Below are 18,924 nucleotides of genomic sequence, written 5' to 3' on the forward strand. Positions count from 1 at the left end.
TCTTTTCTCAACCTTTTGAGCTCCCGAGTGTGCTTTAATAAAAGAATCTGCAAGCTCAGCAAAAGAATTAATAGAATTTTCGGGTAAAAGAGAATACCAGGCTAATGTGCCCTTGGTAAGTGTTTCTCCAAATTTTTTTACCAGTACTGATTCAATTTCTTGTTTGGTCAAGTCATTGCCTTTCACGCCTGTTGTAAATGCAGTCACGTGATCACGTGGGTCTGTTGTGCCATCATACTTTGAGATGTCAGGCATTTTGAATTTTTTAGGGATTGGAAGGGGAGCAGCACTTGGTTTCCAAGGTTGTTGTGAGTATTTATCCACATCCACTCCTTTAATTACAGGGGAACTCCAGGGATTTGCTCGATGCACTCATTTTGTTCCTTAAGCTGTTTCTGCAAAGTTAATACTAAATTTTGCAAATGAGAATTATTTGAATTACCTGGTTCTCCTTCCTGTGGTTCACTGGGGGTTCCTCTATTTCCAGAATTAACAAGGCCAAAACGAGGATTCTCCAATGTATTATTATTAGGTGTAGGTGTGGGTGGTGCAACAGGTAATCGACTAACTAGAGCCTGAAGAGCTTGGTTAACCCGTGCATCAATTACTTTTTGTAAAGCTTCATCTACCTCTTCAAAATATTCAGATTGCTCTTGTTGATCAGCACAAGATTTAGGAGCAGGAGTGCCTTCACGAGATTGACGTGGTGAATTTTGAGGGGAGGGGAACCACGTCAATGTTCTGTAAATCTCCTTGATTTTGATGGATTTGATTTTCATGGTTTCCCAAGGTGTTTTCACTGTTATTGTTGTTTGACATGATGATAACAACGGCTGGAATGTAGCTTAAAAGAGAAGATTATCAGATTCCCCGTAACGGAACCAATTTGTTTAACCAAAAATCTAAGTCTTTGGTCAAAGCTTAGAAATATAGAGAAATTCGGGTTACTGATAATCTGGAGACGAAAATAATAAAAGATTTTTGAGAATAATAAAGTAATAAGTAATTTTGTATTTCAGTGTAATCACAATAATATTTCTCGTTTTTACAGTTGTTAAGTCCTTCTCCTTTTATAGTTGATTCTAGGAAAAGATGTAATGCCTTTGTCTTAATGAGTCAATTATGAGCAATAAATGGCATTAAAAGAAACGTTACACAATCATTTCTATTTAATTCAAATTCTCTAACGTATTTGATATTTAATGCTGTATCTAGACTCTTTTACGTCATCAGATTCGTATCTTCAACTTCTTCCGATCTTCAGTCTTTAAATGACTCGAATAGGTACAAGACTCATACCTATTTGAGTAACGGTCCACACCTATGTTGTTTTCTTCTCCTCATATCTGTTGTCTCCCGTGCCTCTTGGCTATTTATTGCGTTTTGACCTTTTGACCAGTCCATGTGTCATGACACGTCATCTTCAATATTTAGATTCAGTTTTTTTCCAATACAATTTGTTACTGTGTTGCTGCTATACCTGCTATATTTGTGTATTTTCTCTTTGCTTTGCTGAGTTCCATATCATTCAACGTCCACTGTATTCCGTTTCTTCTATCCTTCTTAAAGGTATTGTCCTGTAAACTTTGCTCAAATTCGGATATGTCGAAGATTAATATATGGATGTGATTTTCATTGTGATGGTTAGTTGAGTACGATTTATAGTTTATACATATGGATTGTTTGAGCATATTTTCATTTTTGTTCATTATTGGAATAATTTAGTTTTTGTTATCTTGTTGGTTTTAAAATCTTAACCAGAAAATTGTGATTCACAAAAGTAAAATGTGTGTATGATGTCGTACATCAAAGGTGAAAGTAAGAATTGGCATACCATCTGCGAAGCTTTTCCGGCTAGAAATGAACAACGGAGCTTTACAAATTTGTTTAAATCTCTATGTTAGTAATTATATATTCTTTTTGGCCAAATATGTTGTCAGTAATACTTCTCATAGTGCTTACAACTTAAAGCAAAAACGTAGACAGTGTAGGTCACTTGTTAATTATTCCAAATTAGTTTAGAAGAAATAATTTAATATCGTAGCTTGCTTGAGGCGATTAATAAACCATTGTGACTATGGGTACGATTTTCGTGACATAGTTACGATGCCTAATTCCAAAACTCGGGGTGCATTTCATGTGACCCGGTTATAACAACTTCGAATAATAAAACTCTTTGAACTTATTTGAGGCGTGCCATGCCAAATAAAATCCCAAAACTCATGGCCCTCACTTAATTAATTTTAGCTCTTCAAAAAATCGAGGTGTGCCATTAGTTGAATTTTTCATGGCCCTCGCAAAGTTAAAAACGCGTAGTTGTTTTAAGCGCGTCATTTTAATAACATTACCTTCCGAAATTCGGGTGCACATTTATGTGACCCAAATCCAAATTTCAACAATGCTAGATAAAATATGTCGGGACCGCGGGTGCATTTATGTGACGTGGTTCAAGGCATATTTTAAATAACGTTGAAATCTTCCAAAAAAATATAATTGAATAAAAGCGGTTATAAAGTTAAAATTGAACCATAGGCTAAAACATGTATTAAAATCAGATAATTAAGCCGAATATAACAGTTGAGCGACCGTGCTAGAACCACGGAACTCGGGAATGCCTAACACCTTCTCCCGGGTTAACAGAATTCCTTACTCGGATTTCTGGTTCGCGGACTGTAATACAGAGTCAATCTTTTCCTCGATTCGGAATTTGAACCGGTGACTTGGGACACCATAAATTATCCCAAGTGGCGACTCTGAATCTTTAAATAAAATAACCCCATTTCGATTGTCACTTTAAGTTGGAAAAAACTCTCATATACACCCTCCCTTCCGTGGGTGTAGGTAAAAAGGAGGTGTGATAGCTCTGGCGACTCTGATGGGGAACAAAACGCAGAATCTCTGGTTCAGGGTTCAGAATTTGAGCTTAGAATAATTGTTGTATTTGGCTTTTATTTATTATCTGATTTTATTCACATGTTTGGGCCTAATATGCTAAGTGCTGCTTTTTACCGCTTTGATATTATCTGAATTGTATATAAACTGCTACGAAACCCTTCTTTTCTCATCTTCGAGGATGTACTCGCTGGTCCAGACTCCTTATTCTGTTAGTGTCATATCTTTAAATAAGAAAGAGGCTTGGACAAGTTACTAAGCCGGATGGCCTTTTGGTTCCCGGTACGTAGCCCCCTCCTCGGCTCGAGTTGTCTGCTCGAGTACACAAGTCTAGAACAAATACCCAGGTTTTGAACCTAGAATAACTCAGCTTCATGCTGGATCCCTAGTAGGAACGCTTGTTTGCATCATGTGCATTTGACTTAGGGGACTCAACACAGGGGTTGGGTCCGTCTAGGACAGGTATACCCCAAAAAATAAAAGACCATCCTGATTCATCTTATGTGCTACATGTTGCATTTATTCAAGGGTAAAAGGGTCATTTGGCGGACCAATGATATCTGAGGGTAAATGAAGAAATGAAAAAAAAACAATGAAAAAAGAAAGAAGAAAGAAAAAAAAGAAAAAGAGAGGGTGAAGTGTGAAGATAAAGCGAGTGGGGGCTAATTATGTTTTTTGTTACATTATGTTAAGAGAAAAAAAGAGAGCTTGGAAAATTCAAAAGATTTTTGTACTTTTTCATCATTTTTCAAAAATCAAAAATCAAAAAAGGGGAAAAAGAAAATAAAAACAAAAGAGTTTACACATTTCATCATTTTTCAAAAAAAAAAAGAGAAAGAAAAAAAAACATATTTTCTCTAAATTAGTTGTTATTTTTATTTCTCGTCTGTATCCTATCTTCCAGAACTACGCAAAGATCTGATTCATGCGGGGTCATGATACGTAGGCAACCTACATAGGGTTCGATCGAATCATTTTTTTATTATTACAAGAAAAAGAAAAAAAAAGGAAAAAAAGAAGGAAACAAAAAAAAATGAAATTATGGGATGTGAGATATGAGAAAGAAAAGAGTGATGATAAAAAAAGAGAAATGAAGGACAATGGGAAAGCCAAGAGGTGCTAGAAAAGCAAAGAAAATAAAGGATTGAAATGAACAAATTGAGATGATGCCAACTGACCGTTGTACCCTCGAAGTCATTTTAGAACCGATAACTGTGGCTAGGTGCATTGCACATAAAGTGAGATAATCTTACGTTAAATTCCCTAACGCTAACGTGATGGCTTCATTTTGTTATATTCATAAAGAAGGGTGGTTGGTTTGTGGTTTTTTAAAGTGGTAACTCTTCTTTAAAACATAAGGTCAAAAGGCAATGGCAGACAACAACAGAACTGAGTTGGTTGATACCGGTGCCCGGAAGCAGTTGTTTGAACAGGACAATGAGTTGGTTGAAGAGGTAAAGATGTTAAGACAACACATGGCGAACATGTATCAGGCTTGGATGACTGGGAAGACACCACCCCCGCCACCACCTAGCTTCCTAAATACTACCCTTACCCAAACACCGGTCACAATGCCAGATGATCCCCCATACTCTCCAGATCCACCCGCTTATCAAGGCTTTCCCAACAACCCTAGTAGCTCCGTCACTCATCTTCCAATTAACTTTACCAAAAATTTCCCTCCTGTCTTATCCACCATCCCCAACAATGAACACCCACTCAAAGCTCACGATGCCAAATATTTCCCCTCAGAGGTTGCCCACAAGGTTCCCAACTCATACAAGTAGGGCCCGCGGGATGAGCCTCAAGTTGAAAATGAAAAGTTCACAGGAAGAAAGGGGTGAGATGGGATACCCAGGAGGATGAAAGGCATAGAACAGTCCTTAAAGAACAAGCAAGGAACGGGAGACCAGGGTAGCATGTATTACAAAAAATTATGTATGTCCCCCGACGTTCGTCTGCCTGCGGGGTTTAAAGTGCCAAAGTTTAACTTGTATGATGGGTATGGGGATCAGGTAGCCCATTTGAGGGATTATTGCAGTAAAATGAGAAGTATTGGCGAGAAAGATGATTTGTTGATGGCGTACTTCAGTGAGATCCTGACTGGGGCAGCGTTGGAATGGCATAATCGCCAAGATGTTGGTAAGTGGACTACATTGGGTGACATGGTTCAAGATTTTGTTCGATACTTTTAATACAGATCGGGTACTACCCACGACTGCTCCTCCCTATCTAAAATGGAAAAGAAGCTGGAGGAAAGCTTTAGAGAGTTTGGGCTCAGATGGAGGAAGCAGGCTACTCGAGTCAATACCCCGATTGTGAAGAAGAAATGGTTGAGCTTTTCCTACAAGCTCAGGGGCCCACCTACTTCAGTCATTTGATCCCGGCCCTGGGGAAGCCTTTCAATGATGTGTTAAAAATGGGGGAGCTAGTAGAAGAGGGAATCAAGTCAGGCAAAATCATGAGTTGTTCGAAAAACATTCAGAACATCCTAGTAAGCTTGGGTGGAAGAAAGAGAAACAGAAAAGATGATCCAATGGGCTTTCCCGATCAACACTTCCAGCCTCAACAATGTCCTCGTGGATATCCTTATGCACCAGATGATCCTCCCCAATGCCACTTCTCTCCACAGAACTCCCAAAGTCGTACATCACTCTCCCAGTACCCAGCTCCACAAAATGCCTATCTACCCTCACAAGCCTATCGAAACCCCCCTGGATCAGGTTTCCGGCTCAGTCAAGCCTTTAAGAACGAGAGGTTATAGAAGAATAAAACATTCACTCCATTGGGAGTGTCATATGCCAGTCTGCTCCAGAGACTAAGGAAATTGGACATATTGAAGCCGACCCAGATAAAAATACCAAACCCTCTTCCAAAGATGTTTGATTTTTCTCAAAGGTGCGCCTATTGTTCAAATGCCCCGGGGCATGACATAGAGAAGTGTTGGAATCTGAAAAATGCAATTCAGAAGCTTATTGATGTAGGCGACATTGTCGTGTAAAATCCAGATGCATCAGACACTAGCCAAAGTCCATCGCCTGTGCATAATGAGACGCATATGGTGGGTATGGTTTATTTTGAAAAGGAATGTGAGAATTTTTCTGGGAGCCTCGGAGGTCCACGTGCTACTAATCTTTCAACGCTATCAGAGGTTGATCATAAGAATGAGCAGGCAAAGGGAACCTAAAGGCAATCTGTTAAGAACAATGTGATGGAGACGTGTGAAGGTCCTAGTATTGTTGATGCAGAAGACAGTGGCTAAGATGTTGAGTTTGATGATTGGAAAGACGCTCTTTTCTTGGTTAGCCAGGGAGGAGTTTTTGGTGATTTATTTTGTTGTCATTTCTGCTGTCCGGGTTATTTCAGGGTTGTAATCCGGATATTGTCTTGTGACTCAAACCTTTCTATCCTTTTATTTTGCCTAGTTTATATAGTCATAGTAACCTGTTTAGCGTTGTCTAGGTTTGTTCTAGGTTCGTAACCCCAATTTATTTTGTTTGTTTTGTTGTCCAAACCCTTTCACCATCTGTCTAATGCAATTTTCTATTTTCTGTGATTTCTAGTCATTTTTGTTTAGTTCTCTTTTCTTTTATAGTTCTTTTCTTGTTGACTCTAGTAACATGACATGCACGCGTAATTCTCAAACTGGTTTTAAAAATCAGTTTAGTCACGAAGCAATGAAACAATGTTGAAGATGTAAGGACATTTGAGGGAAATAAGTGAAGGCATTTTGAGATCAATTCAAGACCGAATTGTGTGAAACTGGGGCAGATAGAACATAAAAATACACTATTAAAATGCATCATGCTGCATCGGGTGAAGATAACTGCAAGTTTGCCCCAAATTTGTAGGGGGTCGTTCGTGGTAGTGAGAGTGTTGTCCAATGGTACTTTGTATGTAACAGATGTAGAAGGCGAATGTGTGGATATGGTCATCAAGTCTGGCGCAATCAAAAGATGTTACGAATGTTTTCCTTGGTTTGTTTAATTGTGTTGTTTGTACTTGGTATGTTTTGAAGATTGGAATGACGAAGGCATTTTGTTCTGCTATCTAAACACCTTATCCTTCATTACCACTTTGAGCCTTGTTTATTTTCTTTCATACCTCTCTTTCGGAATCAGTAGCAAAGATCAGAAACACAAGCATGAAAGATAATTAAAGGAAAAGAAGAAAAGAAAAGAACGAAAAGGGAGAGAAGAAAAATGAAAATAAAAAAAAGAAAAAAAAAAGAGAAAGAAAAGAATGAAGATAAAAAAAGAAAGAAGAAAAACAACAAAAAGAGAAAAAGAAAGCAAAAAGAGAAAGAAAAGAAAGAGAAAAGAGAAAATCATAACAACAAAGTAATTCCTATGTCATGAACTACGTTCGACCTGATTTCTTTTAAGGATACATAGGCAGCCTCACGGTTCGGTCCCATCAAAATAAAAATCCAAAAGTCCCCAAGCAAGAAACTGGGGCAGAAGTTGTGGTTGTTGTAAGAAATCTGATTCTGAAAGTTGTAATTTTGAACCCATGTGAATTGTTTTTAGCCTTTGATATCCTTTCTTTTTAACCCTATCCAAAAGCCCATGTTACGGTCTAAAGAAAGACCCTCCGATCAGTCTTCGAGAGACGCCAAATCAAGCAAGGAGAGGTAATTCATATCAGGGACAACACTCTGGTCCAAGTAGAAAACTAATGAAAATGAGAGAGTCTTATTGGTGAAAACCCTCACGGGTACCGTAGGGCGACGGGAGCTGAGAGAAATCCAAAAATGAGAGAGTCTTATTGGTGAAAACCCTCGCGGGCACCATAAGGCGACGGTAAGTTGAGAGAAAGAACAGAATGAGAGAGGCTTGATGGTGAAAACCCTTCGGGCACTACAAGTCGAATAAGGATTGTGAATCAGATTGGATAATCAGAGCATTGAAGTCCAGTTTCACGGTTCAGGGGTATAACAAGAGTTGAACATCAGACTTGTTTGACAGATTAGGCCACTTAATCAACATGTGCATGTCATGGTCATTAGAGTTGGTATCCACATCTGATAGGTTTCTACTTTGTAGTTTTCTTGTTAGGAATCATCTCTTTCCTTTGTCCTTTACTCTGTTCCTTTTGTCTTGTTTACTTCTTCTTCCTGAATCCGTTTGGTCAGAATAAGTGAGAAATGACTTCAAAATTTGCCACCGGCTTTCCAATTGCACAAAACGGGATCTGGCCAGCACATCAAAGTGGCATAAGTTAGGAAAGAACAACAAGCGCACTGAGTTGGTCGCAATCAACATGCTTTGGAGTCTATGAGAAATACAAAGGTTTGGTATATTTGAATTCGTGAACAGTGCAACAAATAGAGGATGTTGGCTAAACGGGTCAAAGGTATTCTCTGTGATGAGATCAACAAAAAAAGTGTTTAACCAGTGACAAGCAAGGTATTCCAAGCAAAAATCAAAGTTATCGTGACAAGTGAGGGAACAATAGATTTCAAGGCCAAGGCTAGCGAATTAAGTCAGGAAGGAACAAAATGCGCACTAAGTGGATGGCAATTAATGTGCTTTAGAATTCATGTCAACACAAGAGCACGATGCAACAGATGGAGGGTGTTAGGTGGACGGATCAAAGATATTTTCGGTGAAACACAAAGGTTGGTAAATGTCAGTTCATGAGAAATGCAACAGATAAAGGGAATTGGGTCTGAACGGAGAAGGGGTATTTTCTGTGATAAGGATGACAGAGAAAGTGGTTAGTCCATAAGAAAGCAAGGTCCTCAAGTGAAAATCAGTTATCATGGGAAGTGAAGGAGCAATCGCCCTCAAAGTCAAGGCCACAAACCAACCACAACATTTTAAACTGACAAGATTTTTCTTTGATTGAAACAGGGGCAGAAAATTTCGTTTGTTTCGGAGAAACCCTCCTCAAGGAAAAGAAAGAACCAGACAGGTTGGACCGTAAACTCTCAAGACCTTCCTGGAAAATGTGGCTTAGTTAAAATTCAAAACAATTATGAATAGCATAGAGGAAGGTAAGTTGGTTTCAAAGTTTGCATGTTTAAGATAGAATTCAATTAGGAGTTTTCAGGATTCCTACCCCCCCCCCTGAATAATGGGACTTAGTTTTAAGATTTCCATTAGATCACAAGATGTATCGTAAATTCTGTCGTAGGGTAGTATAATTCAGTCGTAAAAGTGTTATTTTTTAGGACAAACATGATTTTGAGTTTCAGGACCCTCCAGGATAATGAGATGTAGTTTTAAAAATTGCTTGGATAGCAAAACTTAGCATAAGTCACACCTTAAGAAGATATAACTTAGATTTAAAATTGTCGTTTAATTAAGAGTTGTCAGGACCCCCCTAGATAATGGTACCTAGCTTTCAAATTCTTAGTAATATTTGGTAATATGATTTAGTTTAACACTCACATATGTGCCCAGTTACCAAACTGGGACAAAAAAATTTCTTTGTTTTGTCTATTTTTTGTTGAAGTCAGGAGCCCGCCTGGAGAGCAGGGAATACATTCAAGTCTAGCAGTCAGGAGCCCTCCTGGAGAGTAGGGAATACATTCAAGTTTAGAAGTCAAGAGCCCGCCTGGAGAGCAGGGAATACATTTCAAGTCAGCAATCAGGAGCCCACTTGGAGAACAAGGGAGTATAACTCAAGTTTTAGTTTTAAAGTTCTTATTGATATTTGGTAATGTGGTTCGTTTTACACTTACATATGTGCCCAGATACCCAAACTGGGGAAGATAAATTTTCTTTGTTTTTGTCTATTTTGTTGAAGTTAGGAGCCCGCCTGGAGAGCAGGGAATACATTTCAAGTCAGCAGTCTCAAGTCAGCAGTCAGGAGCCCGCCTGGAGAGCAGGGAATACATTCCAAGTCAGCAGTCAGGAGCCTGCCTAGAGAGCAGGGAATACATTTCAAGTTAGCACTCAGGAGCCCGCCTGGAGAGCAGGGAATACATTTCAAGTCAGCAGTCAGGAGCCCGCCTGAAGAGCAGGGAATGCATTTCAAATCAGCAATAAGGAGCCCGCCTAGAGAACAAGGGAGTATAATTCAAGTTTTAGCTTTCAAGTTCTTATTGATATTTGGTAATATGATCTGTTTTACACTTACATGTGTGCCCAGATACCCAAACGGGTGCAGAAAATTTTCTTTGTTTTGTCTATTTTGTTGAAGTCAGGAGCCCGCCTGGAGAGCAGGGAATACATTTCAAGTTTAGCAGGCAGGAGCCCGCCTGGAGAGCAGGGATTACATTTCAAGTTAGCAGTCAGGAGCCCGCCTGGAGGGCATGGGAATACATTTCAAGTTCAGCAATCAGGAGCCCGCCTGGAGAGCACGGAATACATTTCAAGTTCAGCAAACAGGAGCCCGCCTGGAGAGCAGGAAATACATTCAAGTTCAGCAGTCTGGAGCCCGCCTGGAGAGCAGGGAATACATTTCAAGTCAGCAGTCAGGAGCCCGCCTGGAGAGCAGGGAATACATTCAAGTCTAGCAGTCAGGAGCCCGCCTGGAGAGCAGGGAATACATTCAAGTTTAGAAGTCAAGAGCCCGCCTGGACAGCGGGGAATACATTTCAAGTCAGCAATCAGGAGCCCACTTGGATAACAAGGGAGTATAACTCAAGTTTTAGCTTTCAAGTACTTATTGATATTTGGTAATGTGGTTCAGTTTACCCTAACATATCTGCCCAGATATCCAAATTGGGGCAGAAAAATTTTCTTTGTGTTTGTCTATTTTGTTGAGGTCAGGAGCCCGCCTGGAGAGTAGGGAATACATTTCAAGTTCAGTAGTCAGGAGCCCGCCTGGAGAGCAGGAAATACATTTCAAGTTCAACAGTCAGGAGCCCGCCTGGAGAGCATGGGAATACATTTCAAGTTTAGCAGTCAGGAGCCCGCCTGGAGAGCACAAGAATACAATTCAAGTTCAGCAGTCAGGCGCCCACCTGGAGAGCAAGGGAATACAGTTCGAGTTCAACAATCAGGCATCCACCTGAAGAAAAGGAAAAGCATCTCATATTGCAATTCAAGTCATCAACAAAGAAGCTCGCGGGAAGAATGCAAGTCAACAGTCCGAGGTGATCAACAGAAGTTAGTCACAATAAAAAAAAAAAAAGAAAGGCAAGAAGTAAATCCAAATGCAGAAGTTGATGGAAGATGTGAACTGCTTAAGACATGGTGGAAGTCACAAGCACTACATGTCCGGTCTTGATCCAAAAGCTGTAGAAGAACGAGCTAGCACCTGCAGCTAACAAGCGCCAAGGTTCAAATCTAAAGTCTACATGAAGAACCATTCAAGACTCAAGATCAAACTTCAGAAGACTTATAGATAGGAATCTTGTAACTCGTAGTTGTGGGCTTAGTTAATATTTTTCATGTTTTGATTTTTGATGTAATAATAGGACTGCGGACCGGAACCTCGGCGGAACGGCACCTCGACCGGCTCTCCACCTCGGCATGCTCCATCATCTCACTCACCTCTGAACTACACGTGACATGATTTTTTTATAGCCAAGGATATGTACGCAACTCAGATACCAGGGCTCGGTCACATTTCCCTTTTCTCTTAGGTTTGGTTTATTTAAATAAAGGTCGGGTCAAAATACCTATCTAGTCGTTCTTTGTCCGAAAATGCTTCGCATTTCTAGTCAAAGAGGGGCAGCTGTAGACATGTGATTTTTGACCCTCCCCAGGATTTTTCATATTTTAGCACGTAAATATTTAATTTTGGCCCAATATAGCTATTTCAATTCATTTTTACTCTTTTACTTTATTTACTACAAGGAAATGAAAATTACAAAAAAAATATTTTTATTTTATGTACCTTTGATAAAGTAAAAAAAATATACAAAAATAGTACCTTAATATTATCATTATATAATCTTGAAAATACAAAAAATATGTAATAGTTTCATGTTTTAATATAATTTAGTTTAATTAATTAGAATTTTTTTTTGCATCATGTAGTATAGTTATCTTATATTAAGGGAATTTAGCTATGGTTTTAATTAATAATTTTTGGAGTCTTCTTAGCCCAAAATTGAAACACAAAAAGACATGGTCCAACCCAATTACCCTTAGCCCATTAGCCCATTTAAGTGCAAGATTTAATCATAGCCTTCTATTTTCTCCTAATCCAATGGCCATCATCCTTTCTCACTTCTATATAAAATACCCAATTATACAAACCCTACAAAAAGGTTTTCAATTCCTAGACCCAAGACTCTTAGAAAACAAAAAAACAGCGCATTCCTTTATCTTCATAAAAAGAAGAACCAACGAATAGGGCACAATTAGATAGAGACCAAAAAGAGAGAGACTCTCGAACCAAAAAGAAAAAAAGTGTTGTTCTTCAATCTTCCTCCTGATCTCTCTCGATTGAACATAAAAATAGACTTCATACTCTTCTCTTCAACACCCAGTAACGACCACACAAATGCCCCCATCTCAAAATCATCAAAGCAGCCCTAAATGGCCATGAAACTGACCAAAATTCCAGCGAAAAATAACACCCAAAAACAGCTCCAAATCTGGAATCGAACCCAGATTTGAGACTTCTAAAAGGACTCCAAAAAAACACAAAATAAAGAAAAACAGAGATAAGGAAAAAGAGAGATCTTCGAGCTCGATGAAGATGTAGAGCTTGGCTTGAAGTTGTTTTTCAGATTTTTCTTCCCTTGGTTTGTTATTGTGTTGCTGCTGTACCTGCTATATTTGTGGATTTTCTCTTTGATTTGCTGAGTTCCATATCATTCAACGTCCACTGTATTCCATTTCTTCTATCCTTCTTAAAGGTATTGTCCCGTAAACTTTGCTCAAATTCGGATATGTCGAAGATTAATATATGGATGTGATTTTCATTATGATGGTTAGTTGGGTACGATTTATGGTTTATACATATGGATTGTTTGAGCATATTTTCTTTTCTGTTCATTATTGGAATAATTTAGTCTTTGTTATCTTGTTGGTTTTAAAATCTTAACCAGAACATTGTGATTCACAAAAGTAAAATGCGTGTATGATGTCGGACATCAAAGGTGAAAGTAAGAATTGGCATACCATCTGCGAAGCTTTTCTGGCTAGAAATGAACAACAGATCTTTACAAATTTGTTTAAATCTCTATGTTAGTAATTATATATTCTTTTCGGCCAAATATGTTGTCAGTAATACTTCACATAGTGCTTACAACTTAAAGCGAAAACGTAGACAGTGTAGGTCACTTGTTAATTATCCCAAATTAGTTTAGAAGAAATAATTTAATATCGTAGCTTGCTTGAGGCGCAATAAACCATTGTGACTATGGGTATGGTTCCCGTGACATAGTTACGATGCCTAATTCCAAAACTCGGGGTGCATTTCATGTGACCCGGTTATAACAACTTCGAATAATAAAATTCTTTAAAAGAATTTGAGGCGTGCCATGCTAAATAAAATTCCAAAACTCATGGCCCTCACTTAATTAATTTTAGCTCTTCAAAAAATCGAGGTGTGCCATTAGTTGAATTTTTCATGGCCCTCGCAAAGTTAAAAACGCGTAGTTGTTTTAGGCGCGTTATTTTAATAACATTACCTTCCTAAATTCGGGTGCACATTTATGTGACCCAAATTCAAATTTCAACAATGCTAGATAAAATATGTCGGGACCGCGGGTGCATTTATGTGACATGGTTCAAGGCATATTTTAAATAACGTTGAAATCTTCCAAAAAAATATTATTGAATAAAAGAGGTTATAAAGTTAAAATTGAACCACAGGCTAAAACATGTATTAAAATCAGATAATTAAGCCGAATATAACAGTTGAGCGACTGTGCTAGAACCACGGAACTCGAGAATGCCTAACACCTTCTCCCGGGTTAACAAAATTCCTTACCCAGATTTCTGTGTTCGCAGACTGTAATACAGAGTCAATCTTTTCCTCGATTCGGGATTTGAACCGGTGACTTGGGACACCATAAATTATCCCAAGTGGCGACTCTGAATCTTTAAATAAAATAATCCAGTTTCGATTGTCACTTTAAGTTGGAAAAAACTCCCATATACACCCTCCCTTCCGGGGGTGTAGGTAAAAAGGAGGTGTGACAGCTCTTAGCTTCCCTTTGCTCTATCCAATGGCTCTTCAAGTTGCTTAACGTTCTCTCTTTACTATAGACACGAGTCACACTAAGGTAATATTTATTCCGTCAAGGCTTATAGTGCATGTCTTTGTGGTACTCATATCTGGCTGCACTATTTCAGAGGGCATCATCCGGTGTCTCATAAAGAGATCTATTAGCATATTTGCAATATCCTTCGGAAATGTCAATTGATGTAAATAATTCATCCATTATATCTTCTTATACTACTTATGTTAATCCCCATAGGGCATATCTGGAATGGGTGCGACCAATTGTATATACCTCTGTTACTATTGAATATAACTCAAAAGGCTTATATTCCTCTGCCTCAATTATAAACGCTGTTAGCCTTCATTAATTGGGTGCCTCGTACCCTTCTTCATCTTGCTTCTTTTGCTTGTTGAAACTTTTATTTATCTTCTTAATATCTCATTGTCTTTTACCATAAAGATGGATAGACATTATTGCCTTAAGGCTTCTTATCAAGAAGCTTGTACCTTTCAGTACACCCATGATCTGCTAAAGACCTTACATTTACTTATCGTAGACATTATACAAAAATCCAATTCTTCTGACTCAGCTTTTCCACAACTACCTCTTTCCACTCCTTCTTTCCAGATGTATGTATCATTTTATTACGAATAATAAAAAAGAATTTCGAAATTTGAATTCCTATAAGTGAGCTCTACCACACGATCTAGAGTAAGAAGAAAGAGTGACAATCCTAAATGCCCTTTAGCCTCCTGTTTATAAGTGGGGTGCACGATACACCCATAAACAAGAATCTACTAGACACGGCTTGTAGACATCCCTAGGATAGAAATGCTCTGATAGCACTTTTGTCACGACCCAAACCGATGGGCCATGATAGGCACCTGGTACCTTACTTGACCGTGTACCAACGTAACGTATCTTTCTTAATACATCATCATATACACACGACTTACGGGCCTAATAGGCTACCATAATCATTTATAAACTCAAAACATAGGCCGACAAGGCCATAAAATCTTTCACGTATACGACATATGTCTACAAGCCTCTAAGAGTACATAAATGTCATAAAGGTCGGGATGGAGTCCCGCCATACCAAACAATACACGTCTAAATCATACTAACCAAACAAGCAACTCCGAAGCAAATGGAGCACACCAACATCTTCCGCTGAGCTAATAGCCTACTTGGAGGGCTCTCGACCTGTCTATCGGGAATTGCGGGCATGAAATGTAGCGTCCCCAGGCAAAAGGGACGTCAGTACGAATAATGTGTCGAGTATGTAAGACACATAAATAAGTACATAAGAGACATGTAAGAAATATAGAGTACATGACTTAACCTGTAAGTATGAATAACTTTGCAAATCATAAATTACTTATAGCATCATACATATGCGCATGAATATCATGTCGTGCATAGGTACATGTTTCATAACAAAATCAGCCTCTGAGTGTATCCCATCATATCATATCGGCCACTGTGGGCAAAATCATCATTGTATACCAGCTGATCAGGTGGTGGTGCGTATATAACGCCATAACCTTTCCCATATCCCATATACATATATATACATACATATATACGTGTATATAACGCCGTTTGAATTATATTTATATATATACGTGTATATAACGCTGTTTGAATCATATTTCAGCCACTGTGGGCAATATCATCATCATATACCAGCTGATCAGGTGGTGGTGCGTATATAACGTTGTAACCTTTTCCCATATCTCATATACATATATTTACATATATACGCGTATATAACGCCATCTTGTCATGGGTCATTGCACATGTATGAAATGCATGAAAAGTACATTAATGAAATCTTTCGAAATTTCATAAGACCATTTTGTCTTTGAGCAATATCATAAAGTAAACTTTTTTTTCAACTTTCATATTTTTCTGAGACCCATGAACAGATGATAAAATATTATGACACATGGAAATTCAATAACATAGATATATCTAATACTTCTATGAATAGAGTCATTTATGGAATTTGTGCATTTGCACATTTGGACGAATAGCCTTAACATACCTATTCCCGAAGTCATTTGAACGAATATGCTTCTGCTAAATATGGACGAAACTCTGCTTTGAAACTCTCAAAATTTAGAAACAACTTGGTAGCTCTTGAAATTGAAACGTTGGGTAGCATGGTGAACGAAAGAAATGGTTCTGCTTTTTGGTTGAAATCAAAATTGGCTAACACTGTAGCTCTTTCACGTTTTTGCTGGTTCTAAGGCATAATGCATTGACTTTTTGACCTTGCAAGAAGTGCTTACCCATTTTAAAATGCCTTACAAAAGTCTTTAATTAGATAAGACTTGTGTATTAGGCATTTAATCCTTGTATGGCACATGTAAAGGTGACTAATGAGTCACCTTAAACATAAAGGGAGGGGCTGCCACGATTCTTGGGGTATGACTTAATAAATTTTTATCCACTTATTAGTTAATCGGGTAATATTTTGTTATCCGATAATTAATCTATTACCCGCATAATTTAAAAATTATCACAACATACTTAAAATTCTATTTATTTTCAAAGTACTTCATATATACTTTATGTATTATACTACCATGGTCATATGATATCTTGCATGGTACTAGTTTATAATTATCGGGTATTATTACTTGATTTGTATTTTATCCCAAATTGCCAAACTTCGACAAAAATTCGTTTTCTTCGATTTTACTTATCCTCTTACCTTCACGAGTTTACTCATCACTTATGATATGGCATAATCCTTATAACCCCCAAATAATTTTTCACTTGGACTGATGTCAATTACGTTACGACAAATTCAACGTAAAATACTGCAGGGTGCAACATCATCGTGGCTTATTACTGTGAGCATAATATTGTTGTAATATAATACCGCGGGACGTAATATTGACGTAATATTGCGGGGTGTAACAGATTATCATTTCCATACTTTAGTCACTCAAATTATTGTCTGAATCCAAAGAAATATTACCAATCCCATTAAGCTTGTACAGATCAGACTTGAAAAAAAATTGAAAATAAAACCTCCTTTCGTCTTTGTCATCACAGAGTCTTATGATCCCCGTTTTATGTGAACTGCCATGAGCAACGGACAACTTTCCATTATCATCAACCTTGTCACTGTCAATTAAACTTCTTTACCTCTTGGAAAATGAAGTAGAGAATTCCTTATAACCTCTTCTTTTATCTGCTTAGGAAATGTTAAATTCCTACCTACACCATCACTGTTTGAAACACATGGCATTGCCTTCTCATCATCATTGTCGCTAATGAGAACAACAATTGATCAAAGACACACCCTGTTAGGTACTATATTCAAGTTATTCTCTATATCCAAGTTCATCCCAAGAGTACCACGAGGATAATCACCAAAGCCACCAGACAGCTTTATGATGCCAATGAAGTAAGATGAGCTATTCAATGAGACTTGTATTGTAAAGAAGAAGAAAGAGACTGATCTAGAAAGGTGGGTCGAGGGCCGAGCCTCGGCTATATATGTAAGTTTTTTACTTTTCATTAAGTATTTTGATATACTTTTGTATAAATTTTGAAATACTAATTCAATGTAATTTTTCTTATAGGTTCGCTTCACAGCTGACGTGGAGGAATTCATACGCAGTCAGCCACCTAATGAGTCAGGCGAGGCAATCCAACTTTCGGACGAGGATGCTGAATGAACGCTCCTTGAGTACTTTATATACTTTGAACTAGACAATAGAACCAGTTTTCGAATGGGCTTGTAATAAGCGTTAACTTAGTTTTGTTAGCTTAATGTGTTAGTTGTATTGAACTTTATACTTTGTTGGTTTTAATGTTGTTGTTGTTGTTATTGGTATTGTTATTGTTGTTGCTTGTAATAGGGAATTTGGTATGCTGGCAGGTGGTATAGCTGCCAAAACAGGAAGTTGCTGCAAAAATTATACCCAAAAAAGCGACCAACTTTGGTCGCTTGCTGGTCGCTTTTCTTATTAAAAAAATATATTCTGGAAAATATGTTTAAAAAATAATTAAATTCTTGCAATTAGCGACCAATTTTGGTCGCTTACGTTTAAAAAAAATAAAAAAATTAAAAAAGCGACCAGCTTTGGTCTCTATTTTCCAGATTTTAAAATATAATATTTGGTTTACAGACCAAAGTTGGTCTCTATATTTTGATTAATAATAAATAAATAAAAAACATAATTTAAATATAGAGACCAACTTTGGTCGCAAAATTTATATTATTAAAACACTAAAGCGACCAAAGTTGGTCTCTATATTTGAAACCCAGAATATTTTGTCCTTTTACCTTAGAGACCAAAGTTGGTCGCTAATTAGAGACCAACTTTGGTCTCTAAGGTAAAGCGACCAATCCAGTTTGGACATTTTTTGGTCACTTTTTGACCTGTAAGTGACTAATTTTGGTCGCTTTTTGTGGTCGCTTTTTTCCGAATTTCTAGTAGTGAAAGAGACTACCATTTAAAAGTAGTTTGGTCAATTGACTTATATAAAATAAAATTAATATCAAAATAAACATATTATGAGTAAAATCTCTCCTAAATAAGACTCTTTTAATGATTATACTGTGGCTATTATTTTTGTTGTTGGGAGAAGCAGAGATCCTCAATTTATAGATGACCACGACCTTTTCTCCAAGAAATAATAAGGTTTATGAACGATATTTATTCCTTTTAGGAGTCTTTTTCCCTTCCATCAAAAAAGAGAGTTCTAATAGGTTAGAAATTCATAAAAATATCATAAAAATGCTCCCCCTGGCCTAAATTTTCTTAACAAAACTTGGTCTGCGTTCTTCACATAATTTTCATCGCTGATGTTTGCCATGGTTAAAAGTAGGTATGTGGTGAAAATTAAAGCTCATGTGTTAAAAGTAAGAATGAGTAAAAATCAATTTATTTTTAAAGATGCTCCAGCAAGAATATTGAATTTATGGTTGA

The 18,924-nt window shown here is 37.6% G+C and overlaps 1 long non-coding RNA gene across 1 annotated transcript; it reads left to right on the top strand.

The window, feature by feature from the left end:
- The first annotated feature begins 12,100 nt into the window (after nucleotides 1-12,100).
- Nucleotides 12,101-17,786, top strand: LOC138886881 (uncharacterized). Its single transcript, XR_011405819.1, has 3 exons — nucleotides 12,101-12,655; nucleotides 17,297-17,487; nucleotides 17,572-17,786. It is a non-coding gene; the product is annotated as an uncharacterized lncRNA (long non-coding RNA).
- The last annotated feature ends 1,138 nt before the right edge of the window (nucleotides 17,787-18,924 follow it).

Source organism: Nicotiana sylvestris, chromosome 3, assembly GCF_000393655.2.
Source record: "Nicotiana sylvestris chromosome 3, ASM39365v2, whole genome shotgun sequence".
Classification (NCBI taxonomy): Eukaryota; Viridiplantae; Streptophyta; class Magnoliopsida; order Solanales; family Solanaceae; genus Nicotiana; species Nicotiana sylvestris.